A 22,090-nucleotide genomic window follows, 5' to 3' on the forward strand; every position below is an offset into this window, starting at 1 on the left:
ATCTAAAAGTTAAATTCAGAAAGCCTGCTCAGTCAGCCATCATAGTTTTTCCCTGTGAAGATACCAAATTTCTGCTCATGGAAGCCTCCTTCCCTTCATGCTTTGCATTAGCCACTCAACCCTCACCGTGATGTCCCCATTCCTGTCAAAGGGGTGACACTACCATGCTTTACTATACTTTCTCGTAGTACAAAGGAATTAAAGTACCAAAGAAGCAAAAAGCAATTAAAGGAAATCTCAACATATCAGGTTTATTAAAGCCTGGTAAGAAGCACTGATATGATAAGATTTTACAAACAAATGTGTAAATGCTATTTTAAAAATACAACAAAAGGAAAGAATGGAGCATTTAGATATATACTGGAGATGAACACTTGGCATGCAAACAAGCAGGGTAAGGACTGCTGCCACCCCGTGGGTGTCTTCCTTGGGCCCAAGTGCACTTGGCAGGGTGAAGCACACTGGCACCCAGAGCGGCCACCACGATAGCCACACAGGCATCTCTGGCTTTGCAGCTGCTCCTGCTCCTTCCGAGGTGGCTTGTCTGCAGACTGGCCTCTGCCTTCAGATCACCTCCACATCTAAGCATCATGACTGCTACAACCACCATAACTAATTTCATCTTTCTTTTCCAGCATCTTTTCACTTTCCTCAGCATCTTATCACGTTTTTCTTATTTTTTTCATTCTAGGTAACTTAATACTTCTTGATATTCAAGCTGGACTTTTACAGAACTCAACAAACAGACGCCTTTCCTTTTGGTTTAACAATTATTAATCCTTCCTTTTGGCTTTAATGGTCAAACCTTGGGTTCTTGTCAATTTTTATCACTGCTCAAATTTTTTTTTCCTTCTTCATCATTAGATAAGATCTCTCTTTTGCCTTATTTCCATGTTTCATTCTACTCTTAATGAGGATACAGCTCACTAAATAACTAAGGTTTCATGAGACACGCCATATTAAGAATCTGTAGCAGGTTAATTTATAAGGAAATGACTTAGCAAGCAAATACTATAAATAAGATTCATGTCATAAACGCTAAAGCCTTTGAAAGAAATGCTTTAAAATAATCTCAAGTATTTCAGAAGTACCTACATATTTGCACCTGAACTAACTGTAAGTAACTGATATTTATTCTTTAAAGAATTTCCACCCAGAATCTCCTGCTTGGGAATATTTTGTTTAATTGGTGATGAAATATTTACAGTGATAAAACTCATTTCTTTAAAAAACAGTCTGTATTTTTTATATTATCTTGGATTTGCATGACTACCCCAAGAGTTGGAATTAATAAGGCTTATCATTGTGACCCTATATATCAAGTAGAGAATAATTAAGTCATTTGTAAATATTATGCCTACAAATATAAGGAACCATAGCATATAAATTCAAAGAAGATTCATTGTAACTTCAATTTCTAACAATTTCTAAGTGCTAGTTCCTAAAATCTATTTATTAACTAGAAATGAAATGATGGTAGATTTTTGATGGATCGTTATTCTGAAACCTCAGCAAAACACTACATTGTTACACTGCTATACTGCACACCATTATTTCTCAGTCTGTGGATCATAAAGGGCCAACAGATATTATAGGGAAAAGGGTTCTAAGTTCCAACAAATGTGGGAAATGTGGAGCTAAGGAAGTGAAGCCAGTTTTTATCACTACACAATTTCTCCATATCATTAACATATTCATATATACTGTAGCTCCTCAAAGCACATGTGCTGACCCATCAATCTGTGTGTGTTGGGAGGAGTGGTACTGATGCAACTGTTCCTCAGCTTATGATTACAAAACCACACTGCAGTGGAGCATCCCCCAAAAGTAAAGTCTCACAGAATATATTCTGGCAAATACTAAGATTTACAGAGAATAGTCACTGTTGGTTGTTGTTTTTAATCTTTAACATAAAGCAATTTCTGCAAGATGCTGTATTTGTAAAGGTACTGGTTGCTGGGGAAAGAGGAAAGGCATAAAGGTTAAAAAAAGAGATAAAGTTAATATTCTTCTCCTAAGGACAGTGACACCCGAAAAGATAAACAACGCTCTGTTCACATTTAACCTTTCTGCTGTAGCTGTATACGAATTCAACAGATAATTCCTTTTTTTTTTTTTTTTTTAATGACCGGTTTTGCTTAAGAGATGGCACAGTGAATTTAGACATTTCATTTTTTCAAAATTCAGGCTAATGGGGACTTTAAAACAACTAAAATACTAATATCCAAAGGCTTTTAAAGGGCTGCATATAGGCAAAAACAAAATGTAAATTGCGTGCCTTGATTTGTGTGATACCAAACTCAAACTAGAGTGGAGTGTGAACCTTCAGAGTGCTCTCCTAGATCACAGAATTAGGTAAGGAGAAAGACATTCCAATTCCTCAGGTCCCAGGGCTATTAGAGCAGACCAAGGGCAGTCCTAGGTTCAGATTTCACTAGGTGCCTAGCACAGGTGTCAAAAATAACAGCTAGATGTCTAAAAATCCAATCCTTCTGATCCAACAACTCTCATTTCTTCTGACACCTCAAAGATGCTTCAGACAGAAAGAGCACTTCACCAGCAGAAAGGTAAAGCAACCCAAGAGTCACACCCACCATTACATTGGAAACAATGCCCACTTGCCACTACCAATAGTTTATCAGTGTAACTATTAAACACACACCTTAAAATATACTTACAAAAAATGTAACTTTTTAAATAACCCAATATATTCATTATATAGCTTGATGATAAAAGTATAGTGAAAGTTACTTTCAGAAAATTTCTATTTTAGCAAAATTTTACTATAAACAATAAGATAAACCCCACTCATATGGACAGTCTTCTGGAGAGATGGAAATAGATTCCGAGTTGGTATTTGTTAAAAACAGGAGTATACCTACTGGGTCTTGAAGCACAGACTCTGGAACCCAGACATGGCTGCAAATCCCACTGAGACTCATACTAGCCAGTAACTCTGAGCAAGTTACCTAACTTGTCAGTGCCTCAGTTTCCCCATGTTTGTGGCATAATATCAACAGCCACCTCCTAAGGTTTTCATGAGAAGAGCATGACTTATGGAGAAGAGGACCAGACACATAAAAAGCACTACATCAATATTTGTTATATATGCCATTATTTATTTGTTACGGAATCCTAATTATAAGGGAAAATTACTTGAAGTTTGTTAAGCTTTGTTGTTGTTGTTGTTTTTAAAGATTTTACTTACTTATTGGAGAGAGAGAGAGCACAAGCTGGGGGAACAGCAGGTAGAGGGGGAGAGAGAAGCAGGCTCCCTGCTCAGAGGGACTTGATCCCAGGACCCTGTGATGATGACCTGAGCTGAAGACAAGATGCTTAATGGACTGAGCCACCCAGGCATCCCAAAGTTTAGTAAGTTTTTAAAAGGAAGGACTCAAATACCTAAGGAAAGCAAATGAAACATATTCATAACAGAAGGATTCATGGATGATAGTGATATGTGTACCAACTTAAAAATTGGTTCTTATTCCCTAATTCATGGACTCCTTAACGCAAAAACATGCTCATGGCTTTGTGCACACCCAGCACTGTGCTAGGTGCACAGTCACAAGGCTAAACAAGATAAAATCTTTGACCCAAGATTACAGGGGTACTCTGCTCACTTTAGCATTTATTAAAAATTTAAAGTTAATAAACTATATGTATATAGTACGTAATTAAATGGTGTAACTGCGCACAAATGTGGTTTTATTGTCACGGTTTTTAAGAACCCTCTAGACATACCGCCAGTGAAAGGTCAAGCTGGTGACTCAGGTGGACAAGCACATGTAATCACATCTTCCCTTCTGCTCCACACTCACTAGCTGATTAGAGCCTGCTGGAAAGGATAGCCGGGCACTGGGAGCTGAACTTAAAAGAAACTAGTACTGTTTTCTTTACCAAATAATTTGATTGCTCTGAGAGAAATGAACAGCGACAAGTTGAAGCTGCAATGTGCCTCTTTTGTCTCAGGCAGGTTTCCGGTTGCTCTTAGACCCTCATGTTTCTGCTGTGGGTTGTGATAAGTAGCCTGATCGTCCTTCTAACTTGGCCACTTGTATCAACCTTGCCTAGTAATATCCAGATTTTTCAAGTATACACCATGCACACAAAACTTCAATCAACACAAATAAATGGTCACAGTATTTAAAAGAAAACTTTTATATAGAAATTTTTGAAAGATTTAAGTCTATAATCCCTTTAAGAGCAGATAGCAATTATCTAAATACCTCTCTCCCTTCGTACTGTCTCAGCAGCTGAAATCAGCAGCATATTTCTAAATATTTAGGATATCAGATACTACATTCTTAGGAAAAGTCTAACTTCTAGACTTAGACTACTCCACTGGACAAAATTAGTTGCATGTGATTATCTTTAAATTGATCACAAAAAAATGTTTTGTTTTGTTTTTTTTTACAGAGAGAGCATATAGGGGGTGTCCAGAGATCTGAGATCATGACCTCAGCTGAAATACAGTTGGACGCTTAACTGACTTAGCCACCCAGGCACCTGCCCCAAATATTTGATATCTTTCAAAATTTCTCACTAAAATACAATGCCTCAACTATTGTAAATGACTTGTATCAACTCACCATTCTGTCAAAACTGAAAAGACCAGTGGTAGGATAGAGATCATACTAAGCAGAAACGATATTGATCCTATATGATCTAAGCAGAAACAGCACAAGAATGGAAGGGAAGACAAAATTTACTGAAGAGGAGTAAATATCATCTTAAAAACAAGACAGGCATGACCACTATGTGGCCACAGATGTGAACCCTTGGCTCTTCAGTTACATTACTGAGTAGGAATACCGCTGCTGAGTTATAGGGCATGCAGCTATGGTTCCACTGGCCTTCAGGAAGTGATCAGTGAAGAAGCTTTGTTCCCAATGTAGGGGTCAGCACAGAATGTAAAAGAATAATCAGGAAACAGCTATCTAGAGCTGCATGAATAGTGATTCCCCAGATGGGAATCTGAATACTACTTCGTAATCACAACATTTTACTCAACCTCTGTGTTCCATATATATTATAGTATAGCTTAAAGTCAGGCCATGTAATGCCCCCAGCTTTGTTTCTCTTTATCATCATTTCTGTGGCGATTCAGGGTCTTTTCTAGTTCCATACAAATTTTAGGATTGTTTGTTCTAGCACTTTGAAAAATGATGTTGGTATTTTGATTGGGATGGCATTGAAAGTAGAGATTGCTCTGGGCAGCATAGACATTTTAACAATGTTTATTCTTCCGACCCATGAGCATAGAATGTTTTTCCGTCTTTCTGTGTCTTCTTCAATTTCTTTCATGAGTGTTCTGTAATTCATATAGATCCTTTCCCTCTTTAGTTAGGTTTATTCTCAGGTACCTAATGGTTTTTGGTGCTATAGTAAATGGAATCGATTCTCTAATTTCCCTTTCTATGTTTTCATTGTTAGTGTATAAGAAAGAAACTAATTTCTGTACAGTGATTTTGTATCCTGCCAGATTACTAAATTGCTGTGTGAGTTCTAGTACTTTGGGAGTTGAGTCCTTTGGGTTTTCCACACAAAGCATCTTGTCATCGGTGAAGAGAGAGAGTAAGACTTCTTTGCCATTTTGAACACCTTTTCTTTGTTTTTGGTGTCTGATTACTGTTGCTAGGACTTCTAGTACTACGTTGAACAACAGTGGCAAGAGTGGGCATCCTTGTCATGTTCCTGATCTTCAAAGAAAGGCTCTCAGCTTTTCCCCCATTAAGAATGATATTCGCTATGGGTTTTTCATAGATGGATTTTATGAAATTGAGAAATGTTCCCTCTATCCCTATAGCTGAAGAGTTTTAATCAGGAAAGGATGCTGTATCTTCTCAAATGCTTTTTCTGCATCAATTGAGAGGACCACGTAGTTCTTGTCTCTTCTCTTGTTGATTTGTTCTATCACACTGATTGATTTGCAAATGTTGAACCACCCTTGCATCCTAGGGATAAATCCCATCTGGTCATGGTGGATAATCTTTTCAATGTACTGTTGGATCCCATTTGCTAGGATCTTCTTGAGAATTTTGGCATCCATATTCATCAGGGATATTGGTCTGAAATTCTCCTTTTTGATGGGGTCTTTGCCTGGTTTAGGGATCAAGGCAATGCTGGCCTCATGAAGAGTCTGAAGTTTTCCTTCTGTTTCTATTTTTTAATTTTTTTAAAGATTTTATTTATTTATTTGCCAGAGAGAGAGCGAGCACAGGCAGGCCAAGTGGCAGCAGAGGCAGAGGGAGAAGCAGGCTCCCCGCCGAGCAAGGAGCCCGATGCGGGACTTGATCCCAGGACGCCGGGATCATGACCTGAGCCAAAGGCAGCTGCTTAACCAACTGAGCCACCCAGGTGTCCCCCTTCTGTTTCTATTTTTTGAAACAGCTTCAGGAGTATAGGTATTATTTCTTTGAATTATTTGGTAGAATTCCCAAGGGAATCCATCAGGTCCTGGACTCTTGTTTCTTGGGAGGCTTTTGATCACTACTTCAATCTCAGTAATTACTGGTTATTGGTCTATTCAGGTTGTCAATTTCTTCCTGTTTCAGACTCGGTAGTTTATAGGTTTCCAGAAATGCATCCATTTGTTTTAGGTTGTTTAACTTAGTGGCATATAGCGGTTGATAATTTCCGATGATTGTTTCTAGTTCCTTGGTGTTAGTTGTGATCTCTCTCCTTTCAATCACAATTCTATTAACTTGGGTCCTTCCTCTTTTCTTTTGCGTAAGTCTGGCCAGTGGTTTATTGATCTTATTAATTCTTTCAAAGAACCACCTTCTAGTTTTGTTGATGTTTCTACTGTATTTCTGGGTTCTAATTCATTGATCTCTGCTCTAATCTTAATTATTTTCCTTCTTGTGCATGGGTTAGGCTTAGTTCACTATGGATTCTTCAGTTCTTTAAGGTGTAAAGACAGTTCGTGTATTTAGGTTTTTTCTATTTTTTTGAGTGAGGATTGGATAGCCATGTATTTCCCCCTTAGGTCCGCCTTTGCTGTATCCCATAGGTTCTAGACTGATGTGTTTTCATTCTCACTGGTTTCCATGAATTGTTTAAGTTCTTCTTTGATTTCCCGGTTGACCCAAACATTCTTAAGCAGAATGGTCTTTAGCTTCCAAGTGTTTGAATTTCTTCCAAACTTTTTTTTGTGGTTGAGTTCCAAAGTATTGTGGTCTGAGAATATGCAGGGAATCATATCAATCTTTTGGTATCAGTGGAGACCCGATTTGGGACCCAGTATATGGTCTTTTCTGGAGAAAGTTTCATGTTCACTCGAGAAGAATGAGTATTCTGTTGTTTTAGGGTGGAATGTTCTGTATATATCTATGAGGTCCATCTGGCCCAGTGTGTCTTTCAAAGCTCTTGTTTCTTTGTTGATTTTCTGCTTAAATGATCTGTCTATTGCTGAGAGGGGAGTGTTGAGGTCTCCTACATTAATATATTATTATTAATATGTCTCTTTATTTTGGTTAACAGTTGGCTTATGTAGTTGGCAGCTCCCATGTTGGGGGCATACATATTTACAATTGTTAGATCTTCTTGTTGGATAGACTCTTCCAGAATGATATCGTGTCCTTCTGTACCTCTAACTACAGTCTTTAGCTTAAAATCTAATTTGTCTAATATGAGAATTGCTACCCCAGCTTTCTTTTGCGGTCTGTTGGCATGAAAAAATGCTTCTCCATCCCTTCACTTTCAGTCTGTATTTATCTTTAGGTTCAAAATGAGTCTCTTGTAGACAGCATATGGATGGGTACTATCTTTTTATCCAATCTGCAACCCTGTGCTGTTTTATGGGGGCATTTAGGCTGTTCACATTGAGAGCAATTACTGAAAGATATTATTTTACTGTTATCATGTTGCCTGAAAAGTCCTTGTTTCTACAGATTGTCTCTGTAAATTTCTATTCTATATCACTCTGGTGATCTTTCTCATTTTATAGAACCCCACTTAATATTTCTTGCAGGGCCAGCTTAGTGGTCACATGTTCTTTCAGTTTTTGCTTTGTCTTGGAAGCTCCTTATCTCTTCATGCATTCTGAATGACAGCCTTGCTGGATGAAATATTCTTGGCTGCATGTTCCTCTCATGAATATGTCTTGCCAGCCCTTTCTGGCTTGCCAGGTCTCAATGGACAGGTCTTGTGTTATTCTGATGTTCCTCCCTCTGTACATAAGGAATCTCTTGCCCCTAACTGACTTTAAGATGGTTTCCTTGGTTCTAAGATTTGCGAATTTTACTATTACCTCCCAGAGCATTGGTCTATTCTCCTTGATCTTGGGAGGGGTCCTCTCTGCCTCTAGGACACAAATCCGTATATCATTCCCCAGATTAGGGAAGTTCTCAGCTAGGATTTACTCATATATATCTTCTGTTCCCCCACCACCACACCCTCAGGGATCCCAGTAATTCTGACATTGGAACTTTCATGGCATCATTTATTTCTCTTATTCTGTTTTCATATATTCTAAGCTGTTTGTTCCAGGCCTCCTCCTGATCCTTCTTTTCTATCAGTTTGTCTTCTAGATCACTAATTCATTCTTCTGCCTCATTTACCATAGCTGTTAAGGGTATCTAGATTAGATGGGATCTCACTGATAACATTTTTAAGTTCTGCCAGATCAGCTCTCATTTCTGCCCTTAGAGTATCTATGTTTCCATTAATGGTTTTCTCCATCCTAGCTATTGTCTGCATAACTGTTACCCTGAAGTCTATTTCCAACATCTTGCTTATATCCATATCCATTAGTTCTGCGACAGAGGTCACAGTCTCTGAAATTTTTCTGTGTCGGGGTTCCTCCTCTTAGTCATTCTATTGAGGGATGGTTGAGGAAATGTACAGAGTCCAAAGGACTGACCACAACCCAAGCAAGATGCACCTGTTTTATAGGGATCTTAGGGTTGTTAGCCTCTTGTTCCTCCAGCCTGTCTTCCAGGGGAGGAGCCTGTTGCGCTATTTCTCAGGCAACCCTGGTTGGGCAGAGTTTCCCTGCCCCCTGTGGGGGTGGATGGGCTCAGTGAAAACCTGTTCTGGGGGCTTTTCCCAGGTGGCTTTCCCCCTCTCTTTCGAGAGTCAGAGCAAAAGTGACGTAACCAAACCTCTGTCTTAGAACAGAGAGATACAAGTCTGCTGTTTACTGAGTTCTCTAGGCTATAATGTCTCCATTTCTGTCTGTGCTGCTAAAAACCACAGCGTCCTGGGCTGTGCACCCCATAGCATCACTCCCAGCCCTCACTTCCAGGTCCAGGCAATCACTGTCCTTTGTGCTTCTAAAACTGCCAGACGTCCCCAGTTCATACATGTGCCCCCTGCAACTCCAGGTTTCAGTCTGGGGGGCTTCCCTAAAGTCCTTTCCCTGCCACTACCAGTCTGCAAGTCTCCACCTGGTTCCCAGCATGGGAATGATTTTGGGCTCCAGCAGCACAGGATCCCAGAGGCTCCCTCCCCCTTCTGTTTTTCTTTTGATATCTCCCTGCAAAATCACAGTTCCCCACTTGTATCGTGAGACCAACCACCAGAGATATTCTTTTTGTAGAGATCCGGATATATCTTCTTACATCTCAGGCTGATTTCGTGGGTGTTCAGAGTGGTCTGGTAGATATCCAGCTCAATTCAGGGGACTGGTTGAAATAGGGTCCCCTACTCCTCCACCATCTTTCCCTGCCTCTAATCAATGAATAAATTACACAACTAAATCACTGAAATGACCTCATCCATTACGAATTAATTCACTAACCTACTGAAACACAGCCACCTAATAGAGTTGCTACTGATAACCAGAAACTCCTCACCAAACCAGCTGACAGGAGCCCTACTGGCATCAAGCGGAGATGGTTTTGGAAGTCTCAGCTTTGTTCTGCAAGACTCTGACTCTCCCTTATTATAGGAAAGAGAATTATTACTAATCTTGATGTAAGTGGAATTAAAGTATATTAGCTTTGATTGAGAGGAACCAATCACAAAAGGTCTCATGTTGTATGATTCCCTTGGACATGTAAGATGTCCCTGGACATTCCCTGGACATGTAAGATGTCCAGAATAGGCAAATCCACAAGGAAAGTAGATTAGTGTTTGCCGGCTGCTGAGGTGGGGAGGGAAGGGAGGAGCAGGGATTGCTCATGGACATGGGGTTTCTTGTGGTTTCTACTATTAGATGTGATGGTTTCACAACCATCTGTGGGTATACTAAAAACCATTGAACGGCACACTTACAATATGTTAACTGTTATGCTATGTGAAATATATCTCAATAAAACTTCAAAAATTACATATGCAAGGTTTGAGCATGTGTTCTGACTTGTTTTTCATGACTGTCAGTAGTTTAAGCTGCAGGATTTGGTTCTTTAAGTTTTTTTTTTGTTGTTTTTGTTTTTTTTAATGAGCTGGGAATTTGACACCCTATGATAAAACTTCCTAAAAATAGAAATTATATCACCATCACCAAAAAGTGTATCCACCCCTTAAAGGAATATATCAATCATGCCTAGGTTTATCTCAAAATCATCTTTCATTTCAGTGGAAAGATGAATGATTTACACAGTTCTTTGAAAATGAAATTTCTGGCTAAAATGTGGGTTGAATGACACCAAGAAATGATATCCAAACCTGTTACCTATTAGGAAAGAGTCCACAGAAGAATTTATGTCCAGGATGTAACCTGGACAAGAACCCTGGAAATGACATTACAACACTACGAAGACAGCTCTTGAAAGGTGGGAAAACTGAAGACCCCACAGTCACGCAGGAGGAATGCCAGAACTGCTGTGGCAGATGGTGAGGTAACGGAAGGAAAGCCTCAGAGAAGTGGGCATGCTTGACAGTGTGTACCAGGACAGGCTGGAAAAGCCGCTGGCCACTCTGCTCCATCAGGGCCCAAGGGCCACTGCATCTCCCAAATCAACGAGGATTGCCCCTGCAAGAAGGCTACCCATACTGCTGAGAAGCTCAGTGATGGCTATCCTCGAAAGGCCAGGCTGGCCACTAGAATCACTGCTAGAGAGCTGGGTTCCCTGAGGCACAAAGACCTGGTCCCAGTGCCTGGATGTGTGATAATCCCAAGGTTCAGAGCTGCCCAAAGGGCTGACTCCAGGAGCGGTGGAAACTGCACTGTGGTTAGCTCCTTCCTCTGCCCAATCTCACTTCACAAGCCCCACTTTCCTACAGGTGTTGCTGCCAAGAGAATTGTCTAAAAAACCTCCCGCATGCAAATCTCTGCCTCAAATCTCTATTGCCTGGAGAACCAGACCTAAGACAAATTTAAACATTCCAAAATGCTGCATGAAATAAAACAAACATTCCTTAAACACACAGTAAGAAATTAAGTGCTGAGAGGCCAAAATCAGGCAGGAGCGGGAGACCAGAGGAGTCAGCATGAACTGACTGTAGTTGCTGGGGGGAGATTTACCGGTTTCAATAACCAAAGAGCTCGAATTTTAACACCTATCAAGTAGCTGGAAATGAGGACTTAACCCTGAGAGACAGGGAACTGGAATAAAACACCCTCATAAAACCAATTTCCCCATCAAGGAAGCTTAGCTATACCTTGGCCTGAGTTCTAGTGGATAAAAAAAAAAAAAAATCCCCAAAAGCTACACTGAGAATTTGAGTTATATGCCAGCCTTCACAAAGGCCTGAAGTTCAAATTTATAATACCTGCATGATCCAAGAAATCCAAGTCTCAGAAATTTATAAAAAGAGTGATTTCAGGCCAATACTAGCCATGGGATACCTAACAGAAACAAATGTGTAACTACTCTGGGTCTGCAGAATTCCAACAATTAAAAGCCTCACTAAAGATGAGCTCACAGCCCAAAGCTGCAAAGCACAAGAAGAAATAATCTACCATGAGGGAAAGAACAGAAAGAAAAACAATTAGACAACAAAACACTTCAAATAACAGTACAGATAGAAACTATAAAATATGCTTAGAATTATTAAAAACAAAAGTCTTTATAAAACTTTGAGGAGGAAAAAGAAAGGACAGCACCTGAGAGGCCATGTGACTTTGGGGGGAAAAAAGAAAGAACTTTATAAGCATTGAAATGAAAAAAAAAATGCACAGTGGGTTCAAGAGCAGATTAGAAACACAAATTTTAAGGAAAGCTTCTAGGAAAAAGACAATAATAGTTTGTTAATGGGTAAAAACCAATAGAATTTGAAGAATTAGAGAAGAACAATTTATAAAAAGCATAATGATATAAAATATGATGATGATTATGGTACTTAGCAAAGCAGAAATATTAAAAATAAGCACAGGTAATGGATACTGTGGTTGCCTTCCCAACATCCATGCTCCTTCATTTTCCTGTTTCTAGAATGAGTTTTGAGTATTAGTCCTGCTTCACATAACCTATATGTTTTGGGGGTCTAGAACCACCCTCATTCTAGAAACAGGGCATGAAACTCAGAGGCAAGGTTAAACAGTATAATCCCTGCCCCCCAACTCTACCCTGAGGTTTGGAGAGGTTATCAGGTAACTTCTGGGAAAGAACAGCTCTCAACCTGGAGCTGCTCAGCCATTTTGGAACCATGAGGGAAACCAGCCTAAACACACAGTCAACATGTAGATCAGAGCAGAGCTGAGAGAATTGCAGATAAAAAGAACAAGAGTTTTGATCAAATAGCATGTAAGACTGACCTATCTCTAAACTTTCCAGTTAGGTAAACAGAATAAATCTCTACTGTTTTATGTAGCTAGTTAGGTTTTCTGTTATTTGCAACTAGAAGCATTCTGTCTGATACCCATGGTAAAAGATTAAGTTCTAGCTGATCTACCACTAAAATTTCCACTCATTTTAGACTGAATACAAGTTTTGAACGAGAAATTATTAGGCTATCTTTCAGAATTGGCTTAGAAGCAAAACAAGGGTATGCCTGACATGGGAGATTTTCAGGAATGCCAAGACTGTAATTCCCCAGGAGCCAGGAAAACTGAGCATTCCCAAATCAAAAGCCTAGCATATGGTAACACAATTTCTATAGAAAAGGGTAAAGATGATGGAGCCAAAGGGAAAACAGGACATATGTAAATGAGGTTTGCCCCTGGAGTAGTCCACTGAGCATGAAACTACCTCATCTTAACAGTCTTCGTTTTCATGCTATTTGTTTAAACTTTACTATTTTAAAACACTGAAAGCCTCCAGTTAAAATAGATCTATTCCCACTTATTCCCAAAACTCCACTAAAATGCCAGTGAAGCCATTTTCTTTAAAGTATGAAACACTTAAGTATGAAGACTAGAAGTGATCATAGACAAAAGAAGTTAATCAAATTTTGGAAGCTGGAAAGCAGAGCTGTGAGTACTTTCTGGCATAGCAGAACAGAAAAAATTGAAACCTAACTTTGTGTAGTCAAAAGGATACCAACAAGAAGGTAAATGACAATGAAGAATCGTAGATAAGGCTCAGGACAACGGGCAGAGTGGTGGGTGGGGCTAGAATCAGAAGGAGAGAAAGTTTCTTGAGACAGCTGGATGTAAAAATGTTCTCTCTGATTCTCCGAGTCTCTTTCCAGCAGGATGAAAGGAGTTACTCTCTGTGGTAGAAACAGACTCTGACGGACTCTAGACTGAGGGGCTGCAGGCGCTGAGTACGAGGCTGAGACACCGCAGGGAAGCAGAGAGGACAGAGGCCAAGTTTATATGCTAAGCAGTGAGCTACCCACTGCTCCAGCTCTCTCCCCTACTCAACCGCCAGAATCTGGTGGCCCCTTGATAGGAGACAGGATTCCTCTTTGGGAAGAAAATCAGAAAAGATTACAGGCATTAAGAGTCAGAGATGTGTAATAAAATAAATCTTGTCTTCATCTAACAGCCCTGGAATGAAAGCCATGCACACAACTTCCACTAAGACTTCTCAAATTAGCCAAGCACTTGAGAAACATGTGAAGAATTCCTCTGCATGAAAGACAGAAACCAAACAACAGAAAAACAAATAGAAAAGAGATAATACAGTACATAAAGAAGTCTTTTTTTTTTTTCTAACTGAAACTAACATCTTCAGATGGATGAGATGAAAGTGTGTCCATAAAACACTAACGGGGCCTATCCAAAGAAATGTTTACACAACAAGAAAAAGCTTTTGGGATTTTAAAATGAGAGCAGAAACATAAATATATATATAATATGAAGACTGGAAGATAAAGCAGAGGAAAAGTCCCAGATACTAGAAAAAGAGAAAGAAGAAAAAAAGAAAATTAGAAGACCAAAATCCAGGAGATCCAATACTAGACTTCAGAAATTCTATAAAAGAGAAAAGGGAGCAGAAGAAATAATAAAAAAGATAATACAAGAAAAATTTCCCATAAACCCAAGACAAACAAGTTATGGGAAAAAGTGAATATAACTTGCAGTCACTGTAATTCCACTATAAATAATACTTAATTATAATAATGAAGTCATTGACCAATCAAAAATCGTGTACCTGTTATGGAGAACCAATGCTGAAGGGGAGAGGGAGAGAACTGAAAAAGCGATGTATAAAAGAGGTCAATCCTCAGCTGCCTCATTAAAAAGTCAACAGATAAGTGACAAATGAAGAAACAGCATCATAAATAATATTTAAAAGTACAGAGGTAAATACCAGAAGAAACTGCTAAAAGAATTCAAACCAGGTGCCTCTGGGGCTACTGACCCACATCTTTCTCTAGAGGCTTGACCTCATTGGTTGGCTTTTTAACAGTAATTAAACCCATAAACCTTTGTAAGAAACAACCATTTATAATATCAAGTAGCATGACATACCTCTCCATATATTTTTACATTCTTTTATGTCTAAATTAAATCATTTTTCCAAGAATTAAGTCCAGTTAATATCCAATACCATACAGTTACAAAATTCCTTTTCTTAGAAGTTTCAAGATCCACTCTTCTACTTTCAAATATGCAATATGGTATCATTAACTATAATCACCATGCTATACATTACATCCCCGCAATTTATTTTATAACTGCAAATTTGTACCTTTTGACCCCCTTCACCCATTTTGCCCACCTGCACCCTTGGTCTTGGGCAACCGCCAATCTGTTCCTTATATACATGAGCTCAGTTTTTCATCCTTAGGTTCCACATGTGAGATCATATGGTATTTATTTTTTTATGTCTGACTTATTTCACTTAGCATAATGCCCTCAATGTCTATCAGTGTTGTCATAAATGGGAAGATTTCATTTCTATGGCTGAGTATTATATTTAAATATAGATACACACACACACACACACACACACACAGATGCACACACATATTATGTTTTCTTTATCTATTCAGCCATCGATGGACACTTAGGTTGCTTCCACATCTTGGCTACTGTAAATAATGCTGCAATGAACATGGGGGTACAGATATGCTTTGAATTCGTGCTTTCATCTTCTTCAGATACTCAGAAGTAGAACTGCTGGATTATACAGTAGCTGTATTTTCAATTTTCTTGAGGAACCTCTACATTGTTTTCCACAGTGGCTGTACAAATTTGTATTTCCCCCACCCAAAAAAATTTTTTAAATAAATAAAAAAATAAAACATATGTGTATAAGGATGAAAAAAATTTACATTCTCACCAACAGTGCACAAGGGTTCCCTTTTCTCCATATCTTTACCAACTCACTATCTCTTGTCTTTTTGATAATGGCCATTCTAAGAGGTGTGAGGTGATATCTCACTGGGGTTTTGATTTGCACTTCCCTGACAACTGGTGATGCTGAGTAGCTTTTCATGCACCTGCTGGCCAGCTGTATGTCTTCTTTGGAAAAATGTTTGTTCAGATCCTCTGCCCATTTGTTAACCACAATGTCTTCTGCCACTGAGTTGTATGGGTTCTTTATATATGTGGATCTTAGCCCCTTATATCAGATATATGATTCACAAATATTTTCTGACATTCAGGAGGCAACCCACAACTCTTTAAGGTAGTGTTTTATTTAGGCCACTAGGTAGAATGCAACAAACTGTAACAGCTGTAACAAAGAAATACAGAAATGCAATGGCTTAAGTAAGACAGAAGTTTATTTCTCTCTCACCTAACAGTTCAAAGTGAAGGAGTCGTCCTCATTTGGTGTCTACCTCTGGATCCACGGCTGCTGCTTCAATTCTTGTCATTTCCCAGCCAAAGAGAAACAGGAATTGAGGACATTCAGGGCAAATAACTGTCTTTAAGAAGAAGACCCAGAAGTTGCCCACAACTCTTCCTTCCAAATACCAGGGTCCCAACCCAAGCTTAGTCACAGAGCCACATACAAGTGCATCTTGCTAGGGAATGCAGTTGGGGTGGGGTGTCATGGGTTAGCTGACATAGGGGTGGGACCAGAAAGCTCAAAAGAAGAAAAAAAAATGACTACTGGGGTATAGTTAGCAGTCTTTGTCACAGGTAAGTATTATCATCCCTCCTTCTTAAATGAGGAAATTGAGATTCAGAGCTATCTGCCAAAGGTCCCATAGCTAATAATAATTAAGCCAAGATTCAACTGCATATTCTGTCTCTAGATCCTATACTATTTCTACTAAATCATGCTAAGTGACAAAAGGAATACATATTATTTTTAAATTTCTTTCTAGGAGCGCCTGGGTGGCTCAGTCGGTTAAGTGTCTGCCTTTGGCTCAGGTCATGATTTCAGGGTCCTGGGATTGAGCCCCACACTGGGTTCCCCACTCAGCGGGTAGTCTACTTCTCTCTTTCCCCCTGCCTCTCCCCCAACCCCACTCATGCTCTCTCTCTCTCAAATAAAATCTTATTTCCTGCTAAATACGGCACAACTGGATTGGTTCTAACCAAACACTCCTGGATATCCAAAAGTAGTTGCCTCCCCACCCACAGCAGAAATGACCTGTCCACTTCCATCTGAAGGGTGTAACCTGCCTATGGAAATAGTAATGATCTCCAAAGGCAGCAAAACATTGTCATGCAAGACAATGCTGACTGTCCTCAGGACTCACCTCTCCCACCCCTCTATGTTTCTAGACCTATAACCAGACTCAAGTCCCACCAGGTACCTAGAGGTGGGATACAAAGTGTGACTCATGAGGAAGTGCACTACATTTCAAAAGAACTACTTGGGTTTTCTAATTTATACAAGGAGAAATCTAAGGAACATGTATAGGAATGGATATTTAAGGCCATGGAATAACAGTGGAAGAAACATCAAGTTGGATCAAGCTGAATTGATTGGTACGAGCTCACAAAGAAGAAATTCTGCATTTAATGTTGCAGCTCAGGGAATTAGCAAAGGCTCTAACGATTGGTCAGTTCATTGGTTGGTTGGCTGAAAGGCAGATCAAAATATGCTGTGCCTGTGAGCAGCCTGGAAATGCCCAAGCTTCCTTGATTTAATGCAGAGGAAGGGATTCAAAGGCTCAGGGAGACCAGACTATTAGAGTGGACTGTCATTTAAGATCAGCTCACTTGGTGGGGGAGGATCCAGAAGATGTAATTTTTACCCATACATTGAGAAATAGATTTGTGAGGAGAGGTCCCAGCCTTCTTGAAGAGCTCCATTAATTGCTCTCCCCTATAAGCCAGACCTTACCCTGGGAACTGCAGCCAACTCAACTGGAAAACCTGAAAGCAATGGGAGTAATTGGATCCCAGAAGGGCAGCAGCCAAGTGACAGCACTCAACAGCCAAACGCAAGGCGAGTATAGTTACTGTAATGGACAGCAGCCAAAACCGCCATCAGTACAGCAGGACTCTTCCAGGCCTATGGCACTGGCTGGTTATTCATGGTGCTGCCAGAAGTGATGTAGATACAAAGTCTACTAAATTCCCACCTGATCTGCAGAAGCAGAAAAAGATTGAAGTCAAGTGAACAAAAGTCTAACTCAAAACACAAATAGAGCCATGGTCCTCCAGTCAATTCCCAGACTTGAGTCAGTTTACAGATCTAGAGTCCCTCCCCCTTTTCTAAAGTAGGCTCCATGCCCACCATGGAACCCAACGTGGGGCTTGAACTCAAGACCCTGAGGTCAAGACCTGAGCTGAGATCAAGAATCAGATGCTGAACCGACCAAGCCTCCCAGCTGCCCCCAGATCCAGAAATGAAGGGGAGGCCCAGTCCCCTTGAGGAAGGACCCTGGCACACTACTGAAAATGAATACAGTTAATGGTTCTCCCAGCATCCCTCCAAAGACACCTACAGAGGCCTTTCATAAACTGTGCACTGGGGAAATGGAAATAATTACGCCTTTCAAGACTAATGGATACTGGGTCTGAAATGACACAGCCTCCAGAAAACCCAAAACATCATGTGGCCCTCCAGTCAGAGTATGGGCTTATACAGAGGTCAGGTGATCGATGGAGTTTTGGCTCAGACCTGTCTCACACGGGCCCAGGGGTCCCCAAATCTATCATGCAGTTATTTCCCCAGTGCCAGAATGCATAACTAGAATATGCATACTTAGCAGCTGGCAGAATCTGCACATGGGTTCCCTGAACTGTGCAATGAGGGGTTACATGGGAAAGGCCAAGTGGAAGCCGGGAGAACTAACCAAGGAAAATAGTAAATCAGAAGCAATACCACATACCTACAGGGATTGCTGAGTTTACTGCTACCATCAAGGAGCTGAGAGCTGTGGGGGGAGGGATGCCTACCACATCCCCGTGAAAATCCTACTGGAGAGAAGACAGACGGATCCTGAAGAACAATGGACCATTTGAAGTTAACCAAGTGAGAACTCCAATTATAGCTGCTGCGCTAGATGTTCTCCCACTGCATGAATGAATGCATCCCGCTGGGAGCTGGCAGGCAGCTACTGATCTAGCAAATACCCTTTTCCGAAGACCTGTCCAGAAGGCCCACCAGAAGCAGTTTGCTTTCAGCTGCCAAGGTCTGCGATACATCCTTACTGTCTTACCTCAGGAGCATATCAACTCTCCAGCTGTAAGGCATAACTCAGTTCCCAGAGACCTGGATCTCCTTTCCTTTGCACAAGATCTTCCACTGGTCCATTACATCGATGGCATTGTGGTGACCAGGCCCTACTGAAGGAAAAGCAGGAACTACTCTAGCCTGGCTGGTAAGACACATCGAAGCATGCTGACCACCCATCCTCTCCGAGATGAAGGGCAAATTGTATCTGGTCCCTCCTACAACCCAAGAAACATACTCCTCATTTGGGTGTATGACTCCAGCCCACTTACCCAGTGACTGGAAAAGCTGCTGGTTTGACTGGGGTTGTGCCCATTGGGTCACGTGATGCAGCGGATCCCATGGCGTCTGAAGTGTCAGTGGCAGATGTGAATGTGTTTGGAGCATCTTGCAGTCCCCTGAAAGTGAGTCACCACAGGCCTTCAGGATTTTAGAGTAAGGCCTGGCCATCACCCTCAGACAATTACTCTCCTTTTAAGACATGTTCTTAGCCTGCTACAGGGCCTTCATAAACATTAAATGCTTGGCTATGGGCCCCAAATTACCATAAGACCTGAGCCGCCCATCCCGAACGGAGTGTAATGTGGCCCACCAAACACACAGCTTGGCGTGCACAGCCACACTCCATCATCAAATGTAGGTGGTGCATACATGGTCAGGCCCAAGCAGGCCCTGAAAGCGTAAGACAGACACATGAAGTGGCCCAAACGCCTATGGCCCTCACTCCTGCTACTCTGCCTTTTCTCTCCCCGCCTGCACCTACAGCTTCATGGGGAGTTCCTTGTGATTTGCTAACAGATGGAGACTCAAGCCTGTCTACAGACAGGTTGCCTGACAAGCAGGCACTGCCAGAAATGGCACTACCCCTCCTCCTCCGGGGCATGGCTCAAGGACAACAGTGAAGGGAAAGCCTCTCCGTGGACAGACTCAGAGCAGCGCATCTGGCTGTGCACTATGCTTGGAAGAAGAAATGACCAGACACTCGACTCTAACAGTTCGTGGGCTGTAGCAGTGGTTTGGCTGGATGGTCAGGGACATGGGAGAAAGAGAATCAGAAAACTGGGAACAAAGAAACCTGGGAAAGATGAATGTGACCAGACCTCTCTAAATGGGCAAAATGTATGAAGATATCTGGGTTCCATGTGAATACTCACCAAGGGTAACTTTAGCAGAGGAGGATTTTAACAATCAAGTGGCTAAGACGATCTGTTCTGTGGCTATCAATTAGCCTCTTTCACCAGCAACCCCCAGGTCAACTGGCAAGCTCATGAAGGTATTTGTGGTGGCAATGCTAGAGGATATGCATGGGCTCAGCAACACACACTTCCACTCACCAAGGCTGACATGGCTACAGCCATCACTGAATGTCCAATCTGCCAGCCGTAGGGAACAAAACTGAGCCCCTAATATGACACAATTCCCCAGGACACTAGGCCACTTCCATTATAGGAGAGTCAGCATTGTATCCTTACTGGAATGAACACCCTTGGATATTGATTTCCCTTCCTTAAACACAAGGGTTCTGCCAAAACTACCATCCGTGGATTATAAAATACCTTATCCACCATCATGGTATTTTGCATTGCTTTTGATCAAGGAACTCACCTCAGAGGAAAAGAAATGCAACAATGGGCCTACATTCTTGGAACTCATAGGGCTTACCATGTTGCCTATAATCCTGAAGGAGCTAGCTTGATACAACAGTGGAATGGCAATAAAAATAAACTACTTGGTGTATGTCAAGGACAACAGAATTTTTCATACTTGCTTGATTTGTCCACATGAAAAATAATTTTAAATGATGGCTAGTCTTGTTTAGTGTCTCACAAAATTTTCATGAGCAATTCAGGCATTATTGTTAAGAACAAGTGAATTAATGTAAGTGGGATTAAAGTTTATAAATGAGCTATTTAAAACAATCATTATGTTTTATAATATGTCTACTTAAAAAGTTTCCAAAATTTTCTTGGAAAAAACTTAGCTATACTAAGTTAAGTTAAATGATGGATAGTCATTGAATATCTTGACCATTTTCAAATAACATAAAGCACTGAAACATTAATTGTTAAACACAAGTTTATATACTTCTTGCTTCTTAAATTTTATACAGAGACAAAAGATATTTAGCTCTGTTAGCAAACATGTCCTTGGCTGCACTGGAAAGTTGTACTTAAAGGAGGCATATGCCTCTAGAAATTGTGAAATAGTGTATTCATAAATTTACTAGTATATTAAAGATGGTTAATAATGTGGCAGACAGTTCATAGTTGTCTATTCCCTAGTTTTCACTGAAAATTAAGGTTACTAAAGATTAAAAATTCTTATCGACTATGTAAATGAAACTACTAAAAATAATATAGACGACGACGAAGAAAAATATACAAAGTATGCAAGGAAAATAAGATGTGTTTGTGGTAAGAAAAAGTATACAAGGTATAAAGGATTATGATTTTGTTGAGAGAGAGTAATCTGTCCTAATACAGGATATGATGGCTGTTCATCTTCGAGAAAGAGAAAAAGGAAAATAGGACAAAAACTGAGTAGATACTTTATTTATTTTGTGTTTATTTATTTATTGTGTATTCAAGCTGCTAAGATTAAATAGACTCATTTGTCAAAAAAAAAAAAAAAAAAAAGATGGGGGTCCCTGGGTGACTCAGTCAGTTAGGTGTAGGACTCCTGATTTTGGCTCAGGTCATGATCTCAGGGTTGTGAGACTGAGCCATGCATCAGTCTCCACACTCAGCAGGGAGCCTGCTTGCGATTCTCTTTCTCCCTCTCCCTCTGCCCCTCTACATGAGTGCTCTCTCTCAAATAAATAAATCTTAAAAAAAAAAAAAAAAGATGAATCTTAATATCAGAAGTATACTGATGTAAAAGTAGAACGACAGATTTTCTTGGATTATTGGTCTGCTTTCATTAAGAAACTGAAAAAAGATTGTTATCTTTTAAGTAATCTTCCTGGGAACCAAAGTTTTGTGTGTTATCAGAATGATTTCCTAGGCTTCATGTTGTCTTTATCGGGTCCTTGATTACTTAAGAAAACCAAACCTTCTCAATATTAAAAGAACTAAGGGTTTTAAGAACTTTTTTTGGTCACTTTGGTTAAATAGATAATCATGTATTATAATGATCCGTGGTACTATTTAATCAAATATTCAAATCTTTGGCATTTTGACAAGCTTTCCAAAATCAAATTCAAAATAAAGTCTTTTTTTTTTTTTTTT

At 40.2% G+C, this 22,090-nt stretch overlaps 1 protein-coding gene across 2 annotated transcripts in view; it reads right to left on the reverse strand.

The window, feature by feature from the left end:
- LOC111150740 (dispatched RND transporter family member 1) overlaps nucleotides 1-22,090 on the reverse strand; it is a 181,786-nt gene that overhangs the window by 137,450 nt on the left and 22,246 nt on the right. Inside the window, exons 1-2 of one of the 2 annotated variants that reach the window (XM_022508316.1) lie at nucleotides 18,850-18,913; nucleotides 16,023-16,093 (exon numbers count right to left, since the gene is read on the reverse strand). The exons of the other annotated variant lie outside the window; for it this stretch is intronic. The gene's annotated coding sequence lies outside the window, so the exon portion shown is untranslated. Of the gene's footprint in view, nucleotides 1-16,022; nucleotides 16,094-18,849; nucleotides 18,914-22,090 lie in introns of those variants that run through there. 2 annotated transcript variants of the gene reach the window in all.

Source organism: Enhydra lutris, unplaced genomic scaffold, assembly GCF_002288905.1.
Source record: "Enhydra lutris kenyoni isolate GAN:26980312 unplaced genomic scaffold, ASM228890v2 scaffoldscaffold24, whole genome shotgun sequence".
Lineage (NCBI taxonomy): Eukaryota > Metazoa > Chordata > Mammalia > Carnivora > Mustelidae > Enhydra > Enhydra lutris.